The 22,526-nt window shown below is 43.7% G+C and overlaps 1 protein-coding gene across 1 annotated transcript in view; it reads left to right on the plus strand.

Moving 5' to 3' along the window:
- The first annotated feature begins 437 nt into the window (after positions 1-437).
- The window catches only part of LOC120065500 (protein SSUH2 homolog), a 37,484-nt gene continuing 15,395 nt past the window's right edge, over positions 438-22,526 (plus strand). The window contains exon 1 of the mRNA XM_039016553.1: positions 438-691. The gene's annotated coding sequence lies outside the window, so the exon portion shown is untranslated. The remainder of the gene's footprint in view (positions 692-22,526) is intronic.

Raw genomic sequence — 22,526 nt, forward strand, 5'->3', positions numbered from 1 at the left:
TAGTAAAGAAATAAAAACAACAGTAAAATACAGTGAAAAACAACAGTAGTGAGGCTACATACAGGCACCGGTTAGTCGGCTGATTTGAGATAGTATGTACATGTAGATATGGTTAAAGTGACTACATTAAATAACCCTGCCCCTTTTTTGCACTATTGGTTTAGAGCGTGTAAGTAAGTATTTCACTGTAAAGGTCTACACCTGTTGTATTCGGCGCACGTGACAAATACACTTTGATTTAATGTGGAGAAAATGTATTACTTGTCTAGGCCCGTTATTATATTACCCAACCAATACTTTATCATGATGTGCTAGATACACCAGCACAAACACATAATATTGTTCCCACTCGATGTGCGTCATGAGTGTAATGAGCAGATATTTTATTGGCGATGTAATGAGCAGATATTTTATTGGCGACAGAGCGGGAGGGAGCTGGGAAGCGCAGCCAAGGATGATGGAGAGAGGGAGTACCTACCGGAGGAGTGGCCTTCACGATCCCAGCCCAACATGCGGACTTTGTTTATAACGTGTGGAAGGGGACAATGTGGAGACATCTCACGTCGCTTCACTTTCTCAAACCCTGCGGCAGATCGTTTCACCCTGTCACTGTATCAGGAGCCCGTCTACGTTCGATTTTAGACTGGAGTAACTCATCTTCAGAAATCACTTTCAAGAAATAAAGAGTCTGGTAAGTTGCGGAAAAGTTGACTTTCTGACATTAACTTAGATTTTTGAAACGGCTTACAGTTTCGTGAGGCAGGCTATGAGGATATTGTTGGGAGGTAAAATCTGTAAAGCACATGATTTATGAGATTATGCTATACATCTATTCTAGATCAATCAATAGCCTACCAAAATAATTTTACAATTTATTTTGCTCTGTTTATAAACGTGTAAACAGCCGAATATATTCCAATCTGTGTGTGACTGAGATTCAGGGAGAAGCTCAATGTCTACATTGAGAAATTGACTATGTTGATTTTCAAGGAATATTCATTTGCAATATAAGATATTGAAGATCCAATCTTAAAACACAGAGTATGTTTAGGAGCAGTAGCATAGAGAATACAGTGAACCACACCTAAAATAAATCTCTGGTCCTGGCTGATATGAGTAAGGTGCAGTGATTGTCTATATAACATCCTGTTATGGTAGTTGACTCCTCGGTACAAACTGTCTGTCAGACTGTTGTTTCCTCCTGTGACTTGTGGCTACATTGTGCCTTTCCGTCTGTGACTGTGGCTACATTGTGCCTTTCCGTCTGTGACTGTGGCTACATTGTGCCTTTCCGTCTGTGACTGTGGCTACATTGTGCCTTTCCGTCTGTGACTGTGGCTACATTGCTTCCCTCTCTTTCCTATGACTGTATCTCTGCATTGTGTCTTTCCTCTTATCTCAGTGCCACTGGAATACTAGTTTGACGTAGGCACGGAACCTATTAAGTGAGAAGGGGAAAGATACTTTAACCTACTTGGAGAGCGCGAGAAAGAGAGAGAAACAGCACTAGATGCTTGGAGAGAGAGAGAGAGAGCACGAGAGAGAGAAACAGCACTAGATGCTTGGAGAGAGAGAGAGAAACAGCACTAGATGCTTGGAGAGAGAGAGAGAGAGAGAAACAGCACTAGATGCTTGGAGAAAGAGAGAAACAGCACTAGATGCTTGGAGAGAGAGAGAGAGAAACAGCACTAGATGCTTGGAGAAAGAGAGAGAGAGAAACAGCACTAGATGCTTGGAGAAAGAGAGAGAGAGAAACAGCACTAGATGCTTGGAGAAAGAGAGAGAGAAACAGCACTAGATGCTTGGAGAAAGAGAGAGAGAGAAACAGCACTAGATGCTTGGAGAGAGAGAGAGAGAAACAGCACTAGATGCTTGGAGAGAGAGAGAGAGAGAAACAGCACTAGATGCTTGGAGAGAGAGAGAGAGCGCGAGAGAGAGAAACAGCACTAGATGCTTGGAGAGAGAGAGAGAGCGCGAGAGAGAGAAACAGCACTAGATGCTTGGAGAGAGAGAGAGAGAGAGAAACAGCACTAGATGCTTGGAGAATGCTATCGGTGACACATCAAATCAAATCAAAGTTTATTTGTCACATTAGCCAGCAGACGGAACAGTTTGTCATCTCCATTGTGTTCAGATGATGACATCTTCTCCCAGAAGTCACCGGTCGTCTTCAGCTCCCTGATGAGGTGTTTTATCACGTTGCTGCCTAGGATGAGCTCATCACGTTGGCCATCCACTACTAGAACAGGGACAGAGACACTGCTGCCATACACAGACAGATTCAATTCACACACACCTACAGGCTTGGTCTTCAACCCCCCGCAGCCAACCAACACCACTTCAGTCGGACTGAGGGAGCCACTCTTGAGTACACCTGCTTTCTCAAGGCGTGGCACCACTGTAGAGCTCAATGTGCATGCCATAGAACCGCTGTCAATCATAGCGCTCACCTCTATAGCATCCCCCAGTAACACACTAGTATAGAAGAGTTCATCGTTGTGGAGCACTCTCTGTGTATTTTGCATAATGACTTTCTCGTTCGACTTGACTTCATCACAAACACTTGAATATATTGACTCTAAATCTACAACACTATCGAATTGGGGCACCTCACAAGGCCCAGCACTTCCCCCCCACCCAGTGCGGGCCAGCTAGTTTTCCCTGCCGCTGTGTCGTGTTGCTGTTTGATGGAGCGACGGGAGTTACCGATGAAGTGCGAGAACATTCCCGACGTGTGTGCCCAGCTGCATAACAGAGGAAGCATAGGTGGTTAGAATAACAATGATCCATTGTGCTGTGATTCGCATCCCCACACACTTTGCATTGCAAAGGCGGGTTCTCCCTTCTGGGCCTCCTCTGGAAACGGTTATTATAGCCGCCTACAGGTTGCTGAGGCCTCTGCTCCAAGACCCGTTCAAGCATGCCCATCACACGATCCAATGCCTCGGATGAGCCATTTGTGGGCTGCTGCAAGGGGTCCGGGCAGTTTGCAACAGCCGACACTGGCCTACTTACTTCCTGCGTCAGTGTGGTGACCAGTGGGGCCAGCCGCAAGGGACTTGGAGCCTTACACTTCCTCTGGTACTCCTCCAGCCTGCCATGGACCTCCGCAGCCGTCCACTCATGCAATGGTTTGCACATGAATATCAATGACAGCTCTGGGTTCGGACAGTGCTTGATGAACATGACAGTCAGAACACGTGATGGATTGTCTAGCTCCTTGTTCTGCCTCTTCAAACAGTCTTCTGCCACCTCTATGGCTCTGTTCAGTCTGATCCAGTAATCAAATGGAGTTTCACCTTCCATTGGCAACGTAGAATAAACATCAGCTAGAGGCATGTCAGAGTTGATTGTGTCGCTAAAGTGATGCTTCAGAATGTCAAAAACCGGTCTAGGGCCCTGGCTTAAGTCAACTGGGTTACTGCGTAGGCTTACTCTTACCACGTCACGTGCCCGCCCTGTCAGCTTACCCAAAACTTCATCTGACCTCTCCTGCCCACCATAGCCCTTCTTCTGCATGTACACTAACATGGTCTCCTCCCACTCATGCACTGTGCATTCCTCTGAACCATCCCCCCTGAAACACACTGGTTCCCTGACATCATTTTTCACCACTACATTTAGACTAGAGCTGGCCACAACCTTGGTACCACCAACATAATCAACCTTCTGTCCCACCCCATCTCCCATAGCCTTTGATTCCAAACAAGAGGCAATATTTTCACCTATGGAGTAACCTATCTGCTTAACAATGCCCGCCAGGAAATCCATAGACACATCCTCCTTCCTAGGATTAGGTGAAACTGGCTCGAATGCACTGAGTTGAGGTAGCTCTAAATCATGTGGAAGGTGCACACTTGCCTGCGTAGTTGGCCTGGCCAGAGGTGTGGAAGTAACTGGAGAAATAGCTGCCCCCCTACCCACTGGCAGTGAAGGGTTAAACATGAAAACTCCCCTACCTCTCCCAAAACTTTCCATTTTTTTTAAATAAAATAAATAAATAATTGTTTTGTTGTTGTTGTAAATATTAAGTCCCCCCCCAAAAAATATGAAAATTATCACAATCAATATGAACACTTCTATAAAATCAGCTTGAACATAATGCACTCAAAATAAAAGTTCAGTAGTAGTTGTCTAACAAGACCAAGAATCAACACAGAAAAGTAACAAGAAACGCCTTAATAAATAGTTGTCGCCACCGTGTGGTAGAAAACGGCATCACCCTCACGTTAATTGGCTTCCGAAGGTCACTAGCGTAACAGCACAATTACATCACTAAATAATCATAACATCACCACATACAACTAATAAACAGTATATTATATTCCCCACTCACTCATGCTACCAGGAGCTCCCTGAGAACTCCACTTGCGCAGAATGCAAAACCTAGGCCTTAGGTGTGTATCAGCAACCACAGTACTTCTTGAAGCCGGGTCTCCGATCCCTCCACGTGACGTCCGGCGAAGACAAGAATCCGGGTCACGGCACCAGTGTAACAGATGTATAGTGTACTCTCCATGCGTTGTGTTTTCTCATAATAAATCACTTCGGCCAGTGGTCCCAGTTGAGCATCATTTATTTCTGCTGCTGTTGTTAAATGGGAAACAGCACGTTAGTTGTGCAGGGCTTAACAGTGTTGATGGCTGTCGATTGCAAAATCCCTTGCATCACATTTTCATACTGGGCGAACAAAATACAAAAATACAATACAAAATATAACATGTGTAAATACCTGTTGTTAAATGGGAAACAGCACGTTAGTTGTGCAGGGCTTAACAGTGTTGATGGCTGTCGATGGCAAAATCTGTAGCATGAAGATAACTGTGTTAGCCGTGGCTTATGTGACCATGACATCAGTGTATGCTAGCTAACACAATTATTTACAGCAATCATATGCCAAAGCACATCCCAGAAAGCCCCTCAATCCCTAACAGGTACCATATACCCACACATGTATAAAATCAGTAACATACAGCAAACTTGTACACATTGTAAAATAGAACATAGAAAACAGTATTCAGAACGTGACCTACCCCTTGCATCACATTTTCATACTGGGAAGACCTGACGTTCGCGATCTCCCCCTATCTGCAAGCGGGGCCAATCACAACACCCCTTATTGTCATCAGAGTTGAACTAACCAATAAGAATGCTTGAACATCAAATACACATTTCTTTAGAGGCAAGTGGAAACATAACCAACCCTGTTACATATATATCTCTTTTTAAGTTTATCCCAGGCCCCCGTCCCACCACAGGAGGCCTTTTGTCTTTTGGTAGGCCGTCGTTGTATATAAGAATTTGTTCTTAACTGACTTGCCTAGTTAAATAAAGGTTAAATAAAAAATATTTTAAAATGTTTATCGCTTTTCAAATGTAAAAGTTCAGAAATCGCTGGAGGACGTCTTGAATTTGGAGGACATTGCATTTTCCATTTTAATGCATATAAAGACAATACAAAATAAAAGAGAATATTGCTTGACGTTGAGGTTTAATTGAATGAAATCAAGTCATATTTATGAGCGTTGTAGCACAATCAAAATGCATGGATCCTTTTCATAAAGACAACATCATGTACCTTATTTATAAAGACAACATCAAAGCAACTCAAAAAGAAGATCACTTTGATGTTTACTTCAATGAAATCAAAAAGTCATATTTGTGATAGTGTTGGAGCACAATCCTTTGTACAACAAACGTATTCACACGTTTTCCTCTGTTCGCTCCTTCCTCACTACCCTTTTCTGCTTCGACACGCCTACAACTCCCATTGAAAGAAGGCAGAGGCAGAAAAATCCTCAAATGGCATCGTTTAATTGTCGAGGCTATATGTTGTGTAAGTGCAGGTGACAGGGGACCTATTTTGTTGTGGAAGGAGCTGGTGCTAAAGGGGAGCAGAACAGGACAGCCTGTAGGGAGAACCACTGCTAGAGCTGGTGCTAAAGGGGAGCAGAACAGGACAGCCTGTAGGGAGAACCACTGTTAGAGCTGGTGCTAAAGGGGAACGGAACAGGACAGCCTGTAGGGAGAACCACTGTTAGAGCTGGTGCTAAAGGGGAACGGAACAGGACAGCCTGTAGGGAGAACCACTGTTAGAGCTGGTGCCAAAGGGGAACGGAACAGGACAGCCTGTAGGGAGAACCACTGTTAGAGCTGGTGCTAAAGGGGAACGGAACAGGACAGCCTGTAGGGAGAACCACTGTTAGAGCTGGTGCTAAAGGGGAACGGAACAGGACAGCCTGTAGGGAGAACCACTGTTAGAGCTGGTGCCAAATGGGAGCTGAACAGGACAGCCTGTAGGGAGAACCACTGTTAGAGCTGGTGCTAAAGGGGAGCGGAACAGGACAGCCTGTAGGGAGAACCACTGTTAGAGCTGGTGCTAAAGGGGAACGGAACAGGACAGCCTGTAGGGAGAACCACTGTTAGAGCTGGTGCTAAAGGGGAACGGAACAGGACAGCCTGTAGGGAGAACCACTGTTAGAGCTGGTGCTAAAGGGGAACGGAACAGGACAGCCTGTAGGGAGAACCACTGTTAGAGCTGGTGCTAAAGGGGAACGGAACAGGACAGCCTGTAGGGAGAACCACTGTTAGAGCTGGTGCTAAAGGGGAACGGAACAGGACAGCCTGTAGGGAGAACCACTGTTAGAGCTGGTGCTAAAGGGGAACGGAACAGGACAGCCTGTAGGGAGAACCACTGTTAGAGCTGGTGCTAAAGGGGAACGGAACAGGACAGCCTGTAGGGAGAACCACTGTTAGAGCTGGTGCTAAAGGGGAACGGAACAGGACAGCCTGTAGGGAGAACCACTGTTAGAGCTGGTGCCAAAGGGGAACGGAACAGGACAGCCTGTAGGGAGGAACCACTGTTAGAGCTGGTGCCAAAGGGGAACGGAACAGGACAGCCTGTAGGGAGAACCACTGTTAGAGCTGGTGCTAAAGGGGAACGGAACAGGACAGCCTGTAGGGAGAACCACTGTTAGAGCTGGTGCTAAAGGGGAACGGAACAGGACAGCCTGTAGGGAGAACCACTGTTAGAGCTGGTGCTAAAGGGGAACGGAACAGGACAGCCTGTAGGGAGAACCACTGTTAGAGCTGGTGCTAAAGGGGAACGGAACAGGACAGCCTGTAGGGAGAACCACTGTTAGAGCTGGTGCTAAAGGGGAACGGAACAGGACAGCCTGTAGGGAGAACCACTGTTAGAGCTGGTGCTAAAGGGGAACGGAACAGGACAGCCTGTAGGGAGAACCACTGTTAGAGCTGGTGCTAAAGGGGAACGGAACAGGACAGCCTGTAGGGAGAACCACTGTTAGAGCTGGTGCCTAAATGGGAGCAGAACAGGACAGCCTGTAGGGAGAACCACTGTTAGAGCTGGTGCTAAAGGGGAACGGAACAGGACAGCCTGTAGGGAGAACCACTGTTAGAGCTGGTGCTAAATGGGAAGCAGAACAGGACAGCCTGTAGGGAGAACCACTGTTAGAGCTGGTGCAAATGGGAGCAGGAACAGGACAGCCTGTAGGGAGAACCACTGTTAGAGCTGGTGCTAAAGGGGAGCGGAACAGGACAGCCTGTAGGGAGAACCACTGTTAGAGCTGGTGCTAAAGGGGAACGGAACAGGACAGCCTGTAGGGAGAACCACTGTTAGAGCTGGTGCTAAAGGGGAACGGAACAGGACAGCCTGTAGGGAGAACCACTGTTAGAGCTGGTGCTAAAGGGGAACGGAACAGGACAGCCTGTAGGGAGAACCACTGTTAGAGCTGGTGCTAAAGGGGAGCGGAACAGGACAGCCTGTAGGGAGAACCACTGTTAGAGCTGGTGCTAAAGGGGAACGGAACAGGACAGCCTGTAGGGAGAACCACTATCGTTCCTCTCCTGAAATAGAGGTCCGATTACCTTAAATTTGAATAAGCATAAAGCTAAACTATGTGAGTGAGCGTAGTGTGTGACTGAGAGGTAATGAGTGAACTGTGTGACTGAGAGGTGAAGAGTGAACTGTGTGACTGAGAGGTGGAGAGTGAACTGTGTGACTGAGAGGTGGAGAGTGAACTGTGTGACTGAGAGGTGAAGAGTGAACTGTGTGACTGAGAGGTGGAGAGTGAACTGTGTGACTGAGAGGTGGAGAGTGAACTGTGTGACTGAGAGGTGGAGAGTAAACTGTGTGACTGAGAGGTGGAGAGGGAACTGTGTGACTGAGAGGTGAAGAGTGAACTGTGTGACTGAGAGGTGGAGAGTGAACTGTGTGACTGAGAGGTGGAGAGTGAACTGTGTGACTGAGAGGTGGAGAGTGAACTGTGTGACTGAGAGGTGGAGAGTGAACTGTGTGACTGAGAGGTGGAGAGTGAACTGTGTGACTGAGAGGTGGAAAGTGAACTGTGTGACTGAGAGGTGGAGAGTGAACTGTGTGACTGAGAGGTGGAGAGTGAACTGTGTGACTGAGAGGTGGAGAGTGAACTGTGTGACTGAGAGGTGGAGAGTGAACTGTGTGACTGAGAGGTGGAGAGTGAACTGTGTGACTGAGAGGTGAAGAGTGAACTGTGTGACTGAGAGGTGGAGAGTGAACTGTGTGACTGAGAGGTGGAGAGTGAACTGTGTGACTGAGAGGTGGAGAGTGAACTGTGTGACTGAGAGGTGGAGAGTGAACTGTGTAATCATGTTGCTGTGCTGGTTCTTTTTTGTTGCGTACAGCCACTAAATGCAAAATATGAGCTTTTCCCGACTGCTCAGTGTGAAATTCAGTGATTAGCTTTGGCATGAACTACTATCAACTGTATATGGTAAAAGGATATGAAACATTCAGATCTGTGTTGACATAGGCTTAATCATGTGCAGTTACACAACCTCTAGAGCAGGGCTCTCCATCCCTGTTACTGGAGAGGGACCCTCCTGTAGGTTTTCGCTCCATCCCTGTTACTGGAGAGGGACCCTCCTGTAGGTTTTCGCTCCAACCCTGTTACTGGAGAGGTACCCTCCTGTAGGTTTTCGCTCCATCCCTGTTACTGGAGAGGGACCCTCCTGTAGGTTTTCGCTCCAACCCTGTTACTGGAGAGGGACCCTCCTGTAGGTTTTCGCTCCATCCCTGTTACTGGAGAGGGACCCTCCTGTAGGTTTTCGCTCCATCCCTGTTACTGGAGAGGGACCCTCCTGTAGGTTTTCGCTCCATCCCTGTTACTGGAGAGGTACCCTCCTGTAGGTTTTCGCTCCATCCCTGTTACTGGAGAGGTACCCTCCTGTAGGTTTTCGCTCCATCCCTGTTACTGGAGAGGGACCCTCCTGTAGGTTTTCGCTCCAACCCTGTTACTGGAGAGGGACCCTCCTGTAGGTTTTCGCTCCAACCCTGTTACTGGAGAGGGACCCTCCTGTAGGTTTTCGCTCCAACCCTGTTACTGGAGAGGGACCCTCCTGTAGGTTTTCGCTCCAACCCTGTTACTGGAGAGGGACCCTCCTGTAGGTTTTCGCTCCATCCCTGTTACTGGAGAGGGACCCTCCTGTAGGTTTTCGCTCCATCCCTGTTACTGGAGAGGGACCCTCCTGTAGGTTTTCGCTCCATCCCTGTTACTGGAGAGGTACCCTCCTGTAGGTTTTCGCTCCATCCCTGTTACTGGAGAGGTACCCTCCTGTAGGTTTTCGCTCCATCCCTGTTACTGGAGAGGGACCCTCCTGTAGGTTTTCGCTCCAACCCTGTTACTGGAGAGGGACCCTCCTGTAGGTTTTCGCTCCAACCCTGTTACTGGAGGGGTACCCTCCTGTAGGTTTTCGCTCCAACCCTAGTGGTACCTAACCTGATTCAGCTTATCAACCTTGTAATTATTAGAATCAGGTGTGCTGGATTAGGGTTGGAGAGAACTTACTGGACGGTAGCTCTCCAGAAACAGGTTTAGAGTGAACACTTACTGGACGGTAGCTCTCCAGAAACAGGTTTAGAGTGAACACTTACTGGACGGTAGCTCTCCAGGAACAGGTTTAGAGTGAACACTTACTGGACGGTAGCTCTCCAGGAACAGGGTTGGAGTGAAAACTTACTGGACGGTAGCTCTCCAGGAACAGGGTTGGAGTGAAAACTTACTGGACGGTAGCTCTCCAGGAACAGGTTTAGAGTGAAAACTTACTGGACGGTAGCTCTCCAGAAACAGGTTTAGAGTGAACACTTACTGGACGGTAGCTCTCCAGAAACAGGTTTAGAGTGAAAACTTACTGGACGGTAGCTCTCCAGGAACAGGGTTGGAGTGAAAACTTACTGGACGGTAGCTCTCCAGGAACAGGGTTGGAGTGAAAACTTACTGGACGGTAGCTCTCCAGGAACAGGTTTAGAGTGAAAACTTACTGGACATCAGCTCTCCAGGAACAGGGTTGGAGAGCCCTGATCTAAAGGCTTAGTCATCACTTGAGTTTAACAACGGGTGTAGGTTACATTGCAAGTGTCACGCCCTGACTTTAGTTTTATGTGCTTTCTTTATTATTTGGTTAGGTCAGGGTGTGACAAGGGGTGGTTTGTTTAGTTTTTGTATTGTCTAGGTTTTTGTCTTGTCTAGTTTTTTTGGGGTTATCTATGGGGATTTTGAATTGTCTAGGGGTATGTAGGTTTATGGTGGCTTGAGTGGGTTCCCAATCAGAGACAGCTGTTTATCGTTGTCTCTGATGGGGGAGCCTATTTAGGTTGCCATTTTACAAGTTGGTTTTATGGGTAGTTGTCCTTGTTTAGTTGCCTGTGAGCACTACGTTGGCTTCACGGTTCGTTTTGTTAAGTGTTCTTCGTTTAATAAATAGAAGAATGGATTCAAATCACGCTGCGCCTTGGTCCACTCCTTTAAACGGCCGCGACAGCAAGTATGTACGCACCCTTCGACCGTTGTGATATGCATTAATTGGCACAACCGTTGTTGACAAATGCATTGCATATCCGTTGTTCCACTTGAGTGTAGACTAAGCCTGTTGATGTTCCACTATGAATGTTAGTCACTCTAACTGTGATCTTAATTTGACTCAATACGAAGTCATACCTTAAGCCGACACTTTTCTCTGGTCCTTCCTGTTAGGGTAAGACGGCTTCACGTTCAGAAAAATGGAGGACCTAAGGCAATGGAATATTAGCATAAACTATGCGTGACTTAAAGATATCCACACAGTAAATGAAGTGATCACGTTTTATGAATGAGTTTACATTTGAATGAGATTACGTACCACCGTTTTCTACTCGGGCCACCCACAATGGTGACAGCTCTTGGTTTGCTGTGTGTTTAAAAACAACAACACATAGTTACACCATGAGCAATAACAGATATGGAAATCCTTCTCAATCTAAGTAATGTCTGTAAATGAATGAGATCAGGTGTGTCTCATCTGATTGAGAATTGCTAATACTACGTGTCTATTTTCTTTAGAAAACCTGCCACTGAACTACACACTACACTTCTCTATCTAGTGAGAATACACAGAACACTGTAGCTTTAATTCTGGTTGTCCATTGAATTGTGATTGTCCCATTGAAGTCAACATGACTTTTTCATGGGAGACCTGCTGGTATGGATAAAGGCTGAAGTATTTTCACTCTTTAAAGGTAGCTAGATAACCACACAAAAAAAGTGACATCACCACAGCTGCATGAATGTGTGACATGTGTAAAGGATGGTTTTGTTCTCTTTTAACATAAATATATGCCTTATAGAAGTAGGACATGTTAATCACAAAACATAGTGTGACTGCAGAAAAGCTGTTGTTAATCTAGGGTGTCGACTGTGCAAACCACAAGGTTGAGACAAGATGGAAAATGCTGAATAACAAGAAAACAGGAACTGAGGAATGTGTAGAAACCAACAAATCAGCTCAATCTTCACAAGAACCATTCCGGACATTTCAATCCTGAGTGCTGTGACTGGACACCACCGATAGGCTAGCAAGTTTAAACCACGCTAAGCCTCTACTGTGACAGGCCAACTCTAAAGTTGGAACTAACTCTGGAACAGTATAAAAGAAGATGTCTGTACTATTTCAGTCAGTTCTCTGCTTTACCCTGCGTGGTGATACAGTGAACCCGTATATACGAAAATTGCATTTACCATTCTGAGCTTATGTTAAATAAAAATACTTAAAGTATATTCGGTGACTTTGAATCACATTTTATCCTGATACCAGATTTGATTGACGCAACCTTTCACATGGTGACCCCGACGACGTGATCTGGTTGAAAGGACTTCGCTGGACATTGGCGTGCAAGCAAATTGACCATTACTGTTATCGAACGGAGTTTCTCACAAAAAAGGCCGGTCAAAATTAAAAATAAATAAATAAAGGTAAGCAGATACCTATTGTGAAAAACTAAAGTTCTGCACATTGGCATTATCCAAATTTAGTTTTGTGAGATACCTGTTTGATATAAGTTGCCAAAAGTTATTAGTTTATATTGGTAAAAAATCATGGGGACAAAGTGGTGAATGCAATTTTGACTGGCCAGGTATTCTATGATATAACGAACAAATGTGATGTACTGGGTGAGATGCCAAGCGTGTATGAATAAGGGTGAGATGCCCAATGGGCTATATGTCCAAAAGCATGAGTGAGGGTGGGGATTAATGCAACAGTGAATGAAGTGTATTAAGGTGAGATGCCGAGTTCGTATGGTGTAAGTTGAAGCTTACTGGTGTGAATGAAGATTTAGAGACGCTCAAATCGTATGAAAGAATTACACTTGATATTTCAGTAGGAGCTGGTATCAGTTTGAATGAGGTCAGGGACCTTCAGATGAGATGTCTACGTTGTATTAACTGAAACTGCCAAGTGACTGCAGTACATTAGATATTTCAGTTGGAGCTGGTATCAGTTTGAATGAGGTCAGGGACCTTCAGATGAGATGTCTACGTTGTATTAACTGAAACTGCCAAGTGACTGCAGTACATTAGATATTTCAGTTGGAGCTGGTATCAGTTTGAATGAGGTCAGGGACCTTCAGATGAGATGTCTACGTTGTATTAACTGAAACTGCCAAGTGACTGCAGTACATTAGATATTTCAGTTGGAGCTGGTATCAGTTTGAATGAGGTCAGGGACCTTCAGATGAGATGTCTACGTTGTATTAACTGAAACTGCCAAGTGACTGCAGTACATTAGATATTTCAGTAGGAGCTGGTATCAGTTTGAATGAGGTCAGGGACCTTCAGATGAGATGTCTACGTTGTATTAACTGAAACTGCCAAGTGACTGCAGTACATTAGATATTTCAGTTGGAGCTGGTATCAGTTTGAATGAGGTCAGGGACCTTCAGATGAGATGTCTACGTTGTATTAACTGAAACTGCCAAGTGACTGCAGTACATTAGATATTTCAGTTGGAGCTGGTATCAGTTTGAATGAGGTCAGGGACCTTCAGATGAGATGTCTACGTTGTATTAACTGAAACTGCCAAGTGACTGCAGTACATTAGATATTTCAGTTGGAGCTGGTATCAGTTTGAATGAGGTCAGGGACCTTCAGATGAGATGTCTACGTTGTATTAACTGAAACTGCCAAGTGACTGCAGTACATTAGATATTTCAGTTGGAGCTGGTATCAGTTTGAATGAGGTCAGGGACCTTCAGATGAGATGTCTACGTTGTATTAACTGAAACTGCCAAGTGACTGCAGTACATTAGATATTTCAGTAGGAGCTGGTATCAGTTTGAATGAGGTCAGGGACCTTCAGATGAGATGTCTACGTTGTATTAACTGAAACTGCCAAGTGACTGCAGTACATTAGATATTTCAGTTGGAGCTGGTATCGGTGAGAATGAGGTCAGGGACCTTCAGATGAGATGTCTACGTTGTATTAACTGAAACTGCCAAGTGACTGCAGTACATTAGATATTTCAGTTGGAGCTGGTATCAGTTTGAATGAGGTCAGGGACCTTCAGATGAGATGTCTACGTTGTATTAACTGAAACTGCCAAGTGACTGCAGTACATTAGATATTTCAGTTGGAGCTGGTATCAGTTTGAATGAGGTCAGGGACCTTCAGATGAGATGTCTACGTTGTATTAACTGAAACTGCCAAGTGACTGCAGTACATTAGATATTTCAGTTGGAGCTGGTATCAGTTTGAATGAGGTCAGGGACCTTCAGATGAGATGTCTACGTTGTATTAACTGAAACTGCCAAGTGACTGCAGTACATTAGATATTTCAGTTGGAGCTGGTATCAGTTTGAATGAGGTCAGGGACCTTCAGATGAGATGTCTACGTTGTATTAACTGAAACTGCCAAGTGACTGCAGTACATTAGATATTTCAGTTGGAGCTGGTATCAGTTTGAATGAGGTCAGGGACCTTCAGATGAGATGTCTACGTTGTATTAACTGAAACTGCCAAGTGACTGCAGTACATTAGATATTTCAGTTGGAGCTGGTATCAGTTTGAATGAGGTCAGGGACCTTCAGATGAGATGTCTACGTTGTATTAACTGAAACTGCCAAGTGACTGCAGTACATTAGATATTTCAGTTGGAGCTGGTATCAGTTTGAATGAGGTCAGGGACCTTCAGATGAGATGTCTACGTTGTATTAACTGAAACTGCCAAGTGACTGCAGTACATTAGATATTTCAGTTGGAGCTGGTATCAGTTTGAATGAGGTCAGGGACCTTCAGATGAGATGTCTACGTTGTATTAACTGAAACTGCCAAGTGACTGCAGTACATTAGATATTTCAGTTGGAGCTGGTATCAGTTTGAATGAGGTCAGGGACCTTCAGATGAGATGTCTACGTTGTATTAACTGAAACTGCCAAGTGACTGCAGTACATTAGATATTTCAGTTGGAGCTGGTATCAGTTTGAATGAGGTCAGGGACCTTCAGATGAGATGTCTACGTTGTATTAACTGAAACTGCCAAGTGACTGCAGTACATTAGATATTTCAGTTGGAGCTGGTATCAGTTTGAATGAGGTCAGGGACCTTCAGATGAGATGTCTACGTTGTATTAACTGAAACTGCCAAGTGACAGCAGTACATTAGATATTTCAGTTGGAGCTGGTATCAGTTTGAATGAGGTCAGGGACCTTCAGATGAGATGTCTGCATTGTATTAACTGAAACTGCCAAGTGACTGCAGTACATTAGATATTTCAGTTGGAGCTGGTATCAGTTTGAATGAGGTCAGGGACCTTCAGATGAGATGTCTGCATTGTATTAACTGAAACTGCCAAGTGACTGCAGTACATTAGATATTTCAGTTGGAGCTGGTATCAGTTTGAATGAGGTCAGGGACCTTCAGATGAGATGTCTGCATTGTATTAACTGAAACTGCCAAGTGACTGCAGTACATTAGATATTTCAGTTGGAGCTGGTATCAGTTTGAATGAGGTCAGGGACCTTCAGATGAGATGTCTACGTTGTATTAACTGAAACTGCCAAGTGACTGCAGTACATTAGATATTTCAGTTGGAGCTGGTATCAGTTTGAATGAGGTCAGGGACCTTCAGATGAGATGTCTACGTTGTATTAACTGAAACTGCCAAGTGACTGCAGTACATTAGATATTTCAGTTGGAGCTGGTATCAGTTTGAATGAGGTCAGGGACCTTCAGATGAGATGTCTACGTTGTATTAACTGAAACTGCCAAGTGACTGCAGTACATTAGATATTTCAGTTGGAGCTGGTATCAGTTTGAATGAGGTCAGGGACCTTCAGATGAGATGTCTACGTTGTATTAACTGAAACTGCCAAGTGACTGCAGTACATTAGATATTTCAGTTGGAGCTGGTATCAGTTTGAATGAGGTCAGGGACCTTCAGATGAGATGTCTACGTTGTATTAACTGAAACTGCCAAGTGACTGCAGTACATTAGATATTTCAGTTGGAGCTGGTATCAGTTTGAATGAGGTCAGGGACCTTCAGATGAGATGTCTACGTTGTATTAACTGAAACTGCCAAGTGACTGCAGTACATTAGATATTTCAGTTGGAGCTGGTATCAGTTTGAATGAGGTCAGGGACCTTCAGATGAGATGTCTACGTTGTATTAACTGAAACTGCCAAGTGACTGCAGTACATTAGATATTTCAGTTGGAGCTGGTATCAGTTTGAATGAGGTCAGGGACCTTCAGATGAGATGTCTACGTTGTATTAACTGAAACTGCCAAGTGACTGCAGTACATTAGATATTTCAGTTGGAGCTGGTATCAGTTTGAATGAGGTCAGGGACCTTCAGATGAGATGTCTACGTTGTATTAACTGAAACTGCCAAGTGACTGCAGTACATTAGATATTTCAGTTGGAGCTGGTATCAGTTTGAATGAGGTCAGGGACCTTCAGATGAGATGTCTACGTTGTATTAACTGAAACTGCCAAGTGACTGCAGTACATTAGATATTTCAGTTGGAGCTGGTATCGGTGAGAATGAGGTCAGGGACCTTCAGATGAGATGTCTACGTTGTATTAACTGAAACTGCCAAGTGACTGCAGTACATTAGATATTTCAGTTGGAGCTGGTATCGGTGAGAATGAGGTCAGGGACCTTCAGATGAGATGTCTACGTTGTATTAACTGAAACTGCCAAGTGACTGCAGTACATTAGATATTTCAGTTGGAGCTGGTATCAGTTTGAATGAGGTCAGGGACCTTCAGATGAGATGTCTACGTTGTATTAACTGAAACTGCCAAGTGACTGCAGTACATTAGATATTTCAGTTGGAGCTGGTATCGGTGAGAATGAGGTCAGGGACCTTCAGATGAGATGTCTACGTTGTATTAACTGAAACTGCCAAGTGACTGCAGTACATTAGATATTTCAGTTGGAGCTGGTATCAGTTTGAATGAGGTCAGGGACCTTCAGATGAGATGTCTACGTTGTATTAACTGAAACTGCCAAGTGACTGCAGTACATTAGATATTTCAGTTGGAGCTGGTATCGGTGAGAATGAGGTCAGGGACCTTCAGATGAGATGTCTACGTTGTATTAACTGAAACTGCCAAGTGACTGCAGTACATTAGATATTTCAGTTGGAGCTGGTATCGGTGAGAATGAGGTCAGGGACCTTCAGATGAGATGTCTACGTTGTATTAACTGAAACTGCCAAGTGACTGCAGTACATTAGATATTTCAGTTGGAGCTGGTATCAGTTTGAATGAGGTCAGGGACCTTCAGATGAGATGTCTACGTTGTATTAACTGAAACTGCCAAGTGACTGCAGTACATTAGATATTTCAGTTGGAGCTGGTATCGGTGAGAATGAGGTCAGGGACCTTCAGATGAGATGTCTACGTTGTATTAACTGAAACTGCCAAGTGACAGCAGTACATTAGATATTTCAGTTGGAGCTGGTATCGGTGAGAATGAGGTCAGGGACCTTCAGATGAGATGTCTACGTTGTATTAACTGAAACTGCCAAGTGACTGCAGTACATTAGATATTTCAGTTGGAGCTGGTATCGGTGAGAATGAGGTCAGGGACCTTCAGATGAGATGTCTACGTTGTATTAACTGAAACTGCCAAGTGACTGCAGTACATTAGATATTTCAGTTGGAGCTGGTATCAGTTTGAATGAGGTCAGGGACCTTCAGATGAGATGTCTACGTTGTATTAACTGAAACTGCCAAGTGACTGCAGTACATTAGATATTTCAGTTGGAGCTGGTATCAGTTTGAATGAGGTCAGGGACCTTCAGATGAGATGTCTACGTTGTATTAACTGAAACTGCCAAGTGACTGCAGTACATTAGATATTTCAGTTGGAGCTGGTATCAGTTTGAATGAGGTCAGGGACCTTCAGATGAGATGTCTACGTTGTATTAACTGAAACTGCCAAGTGACTGCAGTACATTAGATATTTCAGTTGGAGCTGGTATCAGTTTGAATGAGGTCAGGGACCTTCAGATGAGATGTCTACGTTGTATTAACTGAAACTGCCAAGTGACTGCAGTACATTAGATATTTCAGTTGGAGCTGGTATCAGTTTGAATGAGGTCAGGGACCTTCAGATGAGATGTCTACGTTGTATTAACTGAAACTGCCAAGTGACTGCAGTACATTAGATATTTCAGTTGGAGCTGGTATCAGTTTGAATGAGGTCAGGGACCTTCAGATGAGATGTCTACGTTGTATTAACTGAAACTGCCAAGTGACTGCAGTACATTAGATATTTCAGTTGGAGCTGGTATCAGTTTGAATGAGGTCAGGGACCTTCAGATGAGATGTCTACGTTGTATTAACTGAAACTGCCAAGTGACTGCAGTACATTAGATATTTCAGTTGGAGCTGGTATCAGTTTGAATGAGGTCAGGGACCTTCAGATGAGATGTCTACGTTGTATTAACTGAAACTGCCAAGTGACTGCAGTACATTAGATATTTCAGTTGGAGCTGGTATCAGTTTGAATGAGGTCAGGGACCTTCAGATGAGATGTCTACGTTGTATTAACTGAAACTGCCAAGTGACTGCAGTACATTAGATATTTCAGTTGGAGCTGGTATCGGTGAGAATGAGGTCAGGGACCTTCAGATGAGATGTCTACGTTGTATTAACTGAAACTGCCAAGTGACTGCAGTACATTAGATATTTCAGTTGGAGCTGGTATCGGTGAGAATGAGGTCAGGGACCTTCAGATGAGATGTCTACGTTGTATTAACTGAAACTGCCAAGTGACTGCAGTACATTAGATATTTCAGTTGGAGCTGGTATCAGTTTGAATGAGGTCAGGGACCTTCAGATGAGATGTCTACGTTGTATTAACTGAAACTGCCAAGTGACTGCAGTACATTAGATATTTCAGTTGGAGCTGGTATCAGTTTGAATGAGGTCAGGGACCTTCAGATGAGATGTCTACGTTGTATTAACTGAAACTGCCAAGTGACTGCAGTACATTAGATATTTCAGTTGGAGCTGGTATCAGTTTGAATGAGGTCAGGGACCTTCAGATGAGATGTCTACGTTGTATTAACTGAAACTGCCAAGTGACTGCAGTACATTAGATATTTCAGTTGGAGCTGGTATCAGTTTGAATGAGGTCAGGGACCTTCAGATGAGATGTCTACGTTGTATTAACTGAAACTGCCAAGTGACTGCAGTACATTAGATATTTCAGTTGGAGCTGGTATCAGTTTGAATGAGGTCAGGGACCTTCAGATGAGATGTCTACGTTGTATTAACTGAAACTGCCAAGTGACTGCAGTACATTAGATATTTCAGTTGGAGCTGGTATCAGTTTGAATGAGGTCAGGGACCTTCAGATGAGATGTCTACGTTGTATTAACTGAAACTGCCAAGTGACTGCAGTACATTAGATATTTCAGTTGGAGCTGGTATCAGTTTGAATGAGGTCAGGGACCTTCAGATGAGATGTCTACGTTGTATTAACTGAAACTGCCAAGTGACTGCAGTACATTAGATATTTCAGTTGGAGCTGGTATCAGTTTGAATGAGGTCAGGGACCTTCAGATGAGATGTCTACGTTGTATTAACTGAAACTGCCAAGTGACTGCAGTACATTAGATATTTCAGTTGGAGCTGGTATCAGTTTGAATGAGGTCAGGGACCTTCAGATGAGATGTCTACGTTGTATTAACTGAAACTGCCAAGTGACTGCAGTACATTAGATATTTCAGTTGGAGCTGGTATCAGTTTGAATGAGGTCAGGGACCTTCAGATGAGATGTCTACGTTGTATTAACTGAAACTGCCAAGTGACTGCAGTACATTAGATATTTCAGTTGGAGCTGGTATCAGTTTGAATGAGGTCAGGGACCTTCAGATGAGATGTCTACGTTGTATTAACTGAAACTGCCAAGTGACTGCAGTACATTAGATATTTCAGTTGGAGCTGGTATCAGTTTGAATGAGGTCAGGGACCTTCAGATGAGATGTCTACGTTGTATTAACTGAAACTGCCAAGTGACTGCAGTACATTAGATATTTCAGTTGGAGCTGGTATCAGTTTGAATGAGGTCAGGGACCTTCAGATGAGATGTCTACGTTGTATTAACTGAAACTGCCAAGTGACTGCAGTACATTAGATATTTCAGTTGGAGCTGGTATCAGTTTGAATGAGGTCAGGGACCTTCAGATGAGATGTCTACGTTGTATTAACTGAAACTGCCAAGTGACTGCAGTACATTAGATATTTCAGTTGGAGCTGGTATCAGTTTGAATGAGGTCAGGGACCTTCAGATGAGATGTCTACGTTGTATTAACTGAAACTGCCAAGTGACTGCAGTACATTAGATATTTCAGTTGGAGCTGGTATCAGTTTGAATGAGGTCAGGGACCTTCAGATGAGATGTCTACGTTGTATTAACTGAAACTGCCAAGTGACTGCAGTACATTAGATATTTCAGTTGGAGCTGGTATCAGTTTGAATGAGGTCAGGGACCTTCAGATGAGATGTCTACGTTGTATTAACTGAAACTGCCAAGTGACTGCAGTACATTAGATATTTCAGTTGGAGCTGGTATCAGTTTGAATGAGGTCAGGGACCTTCAGATGAGATGTCTACGTTGTATTAACTGAAACTGCCAAGTGACTGCAGTACATTAGATATTTCAGTTGGAGCTGGTATCAGTTTGAATGAGGTCAGGGACCTTCAGATGAGATGTCTACGTTGTATTAACTGAAACTGCCAAGTGACTGCAGTACATTAGATATTTCAGTTGGAGCTGGTATCGGTGAGAATGATTTTTAAACGGTCGCGGACATGAAATATGAAATTTCATTTGCATGAAATACGAGAAAAGTGATACAGTAAAGTACGTTAAGATTGGCCCTGAATGTATACAATTTATACATTCCCCATTGGGTGTGACTGTGATTAATTGAAAGGTATATTTGGCGAAAATAACCTTGTTTTTCCCTTTTAGTTAAACATTCAATCTGATCTAACTAGTGAGTGACACAGTTAAAGGAGTGTTTATATTGTTAGAATTATATTGTTAGAATTATAGAAAGTTAAGTGAGTCCATTTACAATGTTAGATTAATAGAAAGTTAAGTGAACCCATTTAAGCCCTAAAAACCTCTGTGAACGTATATTCCTATGTAAACGCATATCCTGATTTGAACTGTACTAATCTATTAGAACATTTGCTAAAATTACCAAACCTGTATATTCAACATTTGACAATAATTACCAAATCCATATATTTAACCACAACGTTGAATCTAGCATTGGGTATTGTGGGAAATTTACTTTTTAACTTGATTGATGAGTATTAAGTAAGGTACATATTAGATATGGGGGACATGATACAAATTGTACATTCCCCACTGGGTGTGGCCGTGATTGACGGGTGGATTACCTTATTCTCCCGTGTCCAGTTAAATAATTACTGTTTCAGAGATAAGTATATTAATAAAAATAATAGAACAATTAGTTGAGCCCAATTTGAAACCTCAAAAGTATATTCCTATTTAAACTTACCCCAGGAGTCAAATAAAAACCCTATCATGGAGCACCAATATGTTGAAAAAGTGTTGAAGACATTGAAATCCACCTTAGAAATAAATGGCGGTAAAGAGGGAAAGGAAGGGAGAAAAACTATACAGAGAGTGGATAGAGGAAGGCAGTAGTAGTGCGCCTGACGGACTCCCGGTAGACGGGGAACCCGACAGGATATTGATATACCATAGAACATAGTTATAGTAATCAGATAACAGTAAGAAGCTCTGTTCCTCTTTCTGGCACACACATAGATCATAGAGACCAGATACATACCATAGAAATATATACACATAGATAGTGGTAAATGCTATAGTGACTAGGAACGGCAAGGATTTATCAAACATGGGTAGTAAATCCTCAAAGGAGGTCCCGGAATTAACCGGGGATAAGAGGTAAATCTAATTACCATAATGGAGAAAGAAGTACGAATTTGAGGTAGAAAAATTAGAATGTAGAAAAATTAGAATTAGTGATAAGGCAAATGCATAAGGAGATAATATAGGGAAGTAGACAGAGAAGTAGAGGGGCTAGACACCGCTAGGGTGTGGTTGTCTGAAGCCAGAATAAGAGAGGGAGAGAGAGAGTGGACAGACAGGAATCGAATAAGTATTGCTACTCTAGGGAAAGTTAGGAAAGATTTAACCGAACTAGGACAGGATTTAGCAAACTTATTGAGAAAGGGAATAGAGGTAGAGAAAGTGGAGAGAAGTGTATAGAGACAGTCAAAAGAAAAGCGCAGATAGTCATTTGAAACAGCAGGTCGAGGGTTAAATACCGGGCTGTCAATCCCGGGGGAAAAAAAAGGTTACAAGGTAAGGGGACATACAGAGAGAACGAGAGAGAGAATAAGTAGAATCCTTGCTGGGGAAACGTTTGGACCTTTAAAATAGGGCTATTTTCTGGGAATTGTCTCATCAGAGAATTATAATAATAGGGTTATTTGCGCCTCCAAATATCTCAGCCTTGGCACCGATAGACTAAAATTAATTCTGGTTGTAATTCAAATACTGATATGTTTTGCCGGGAGAGATACGGTTAGTTAGTGTTTGTTTAGGATATAAACTGAACGTTTTAATAGCTTGTTTAGGTTAAATTGAAAGACTAATCCATTAGAAATAATAGCGAGGCGATTTCGATGTGATACGTT

Source organism: Salvelinus namaycush, chromosome 20 (assembly GCF_016432855.1).
Source record: "Salvelinus namaycush isolate Seneca chromosome 20, SaNama_1.0, whole genome shotgun sequence".
Classification (NCBI taxonomy): domain Eukaryota; kingdom Metazoa; phylum Chordata; class Actinopteri; order Salmoniformes; family Salmonidae; genus Salvelinus; species Salvelinus namaycush.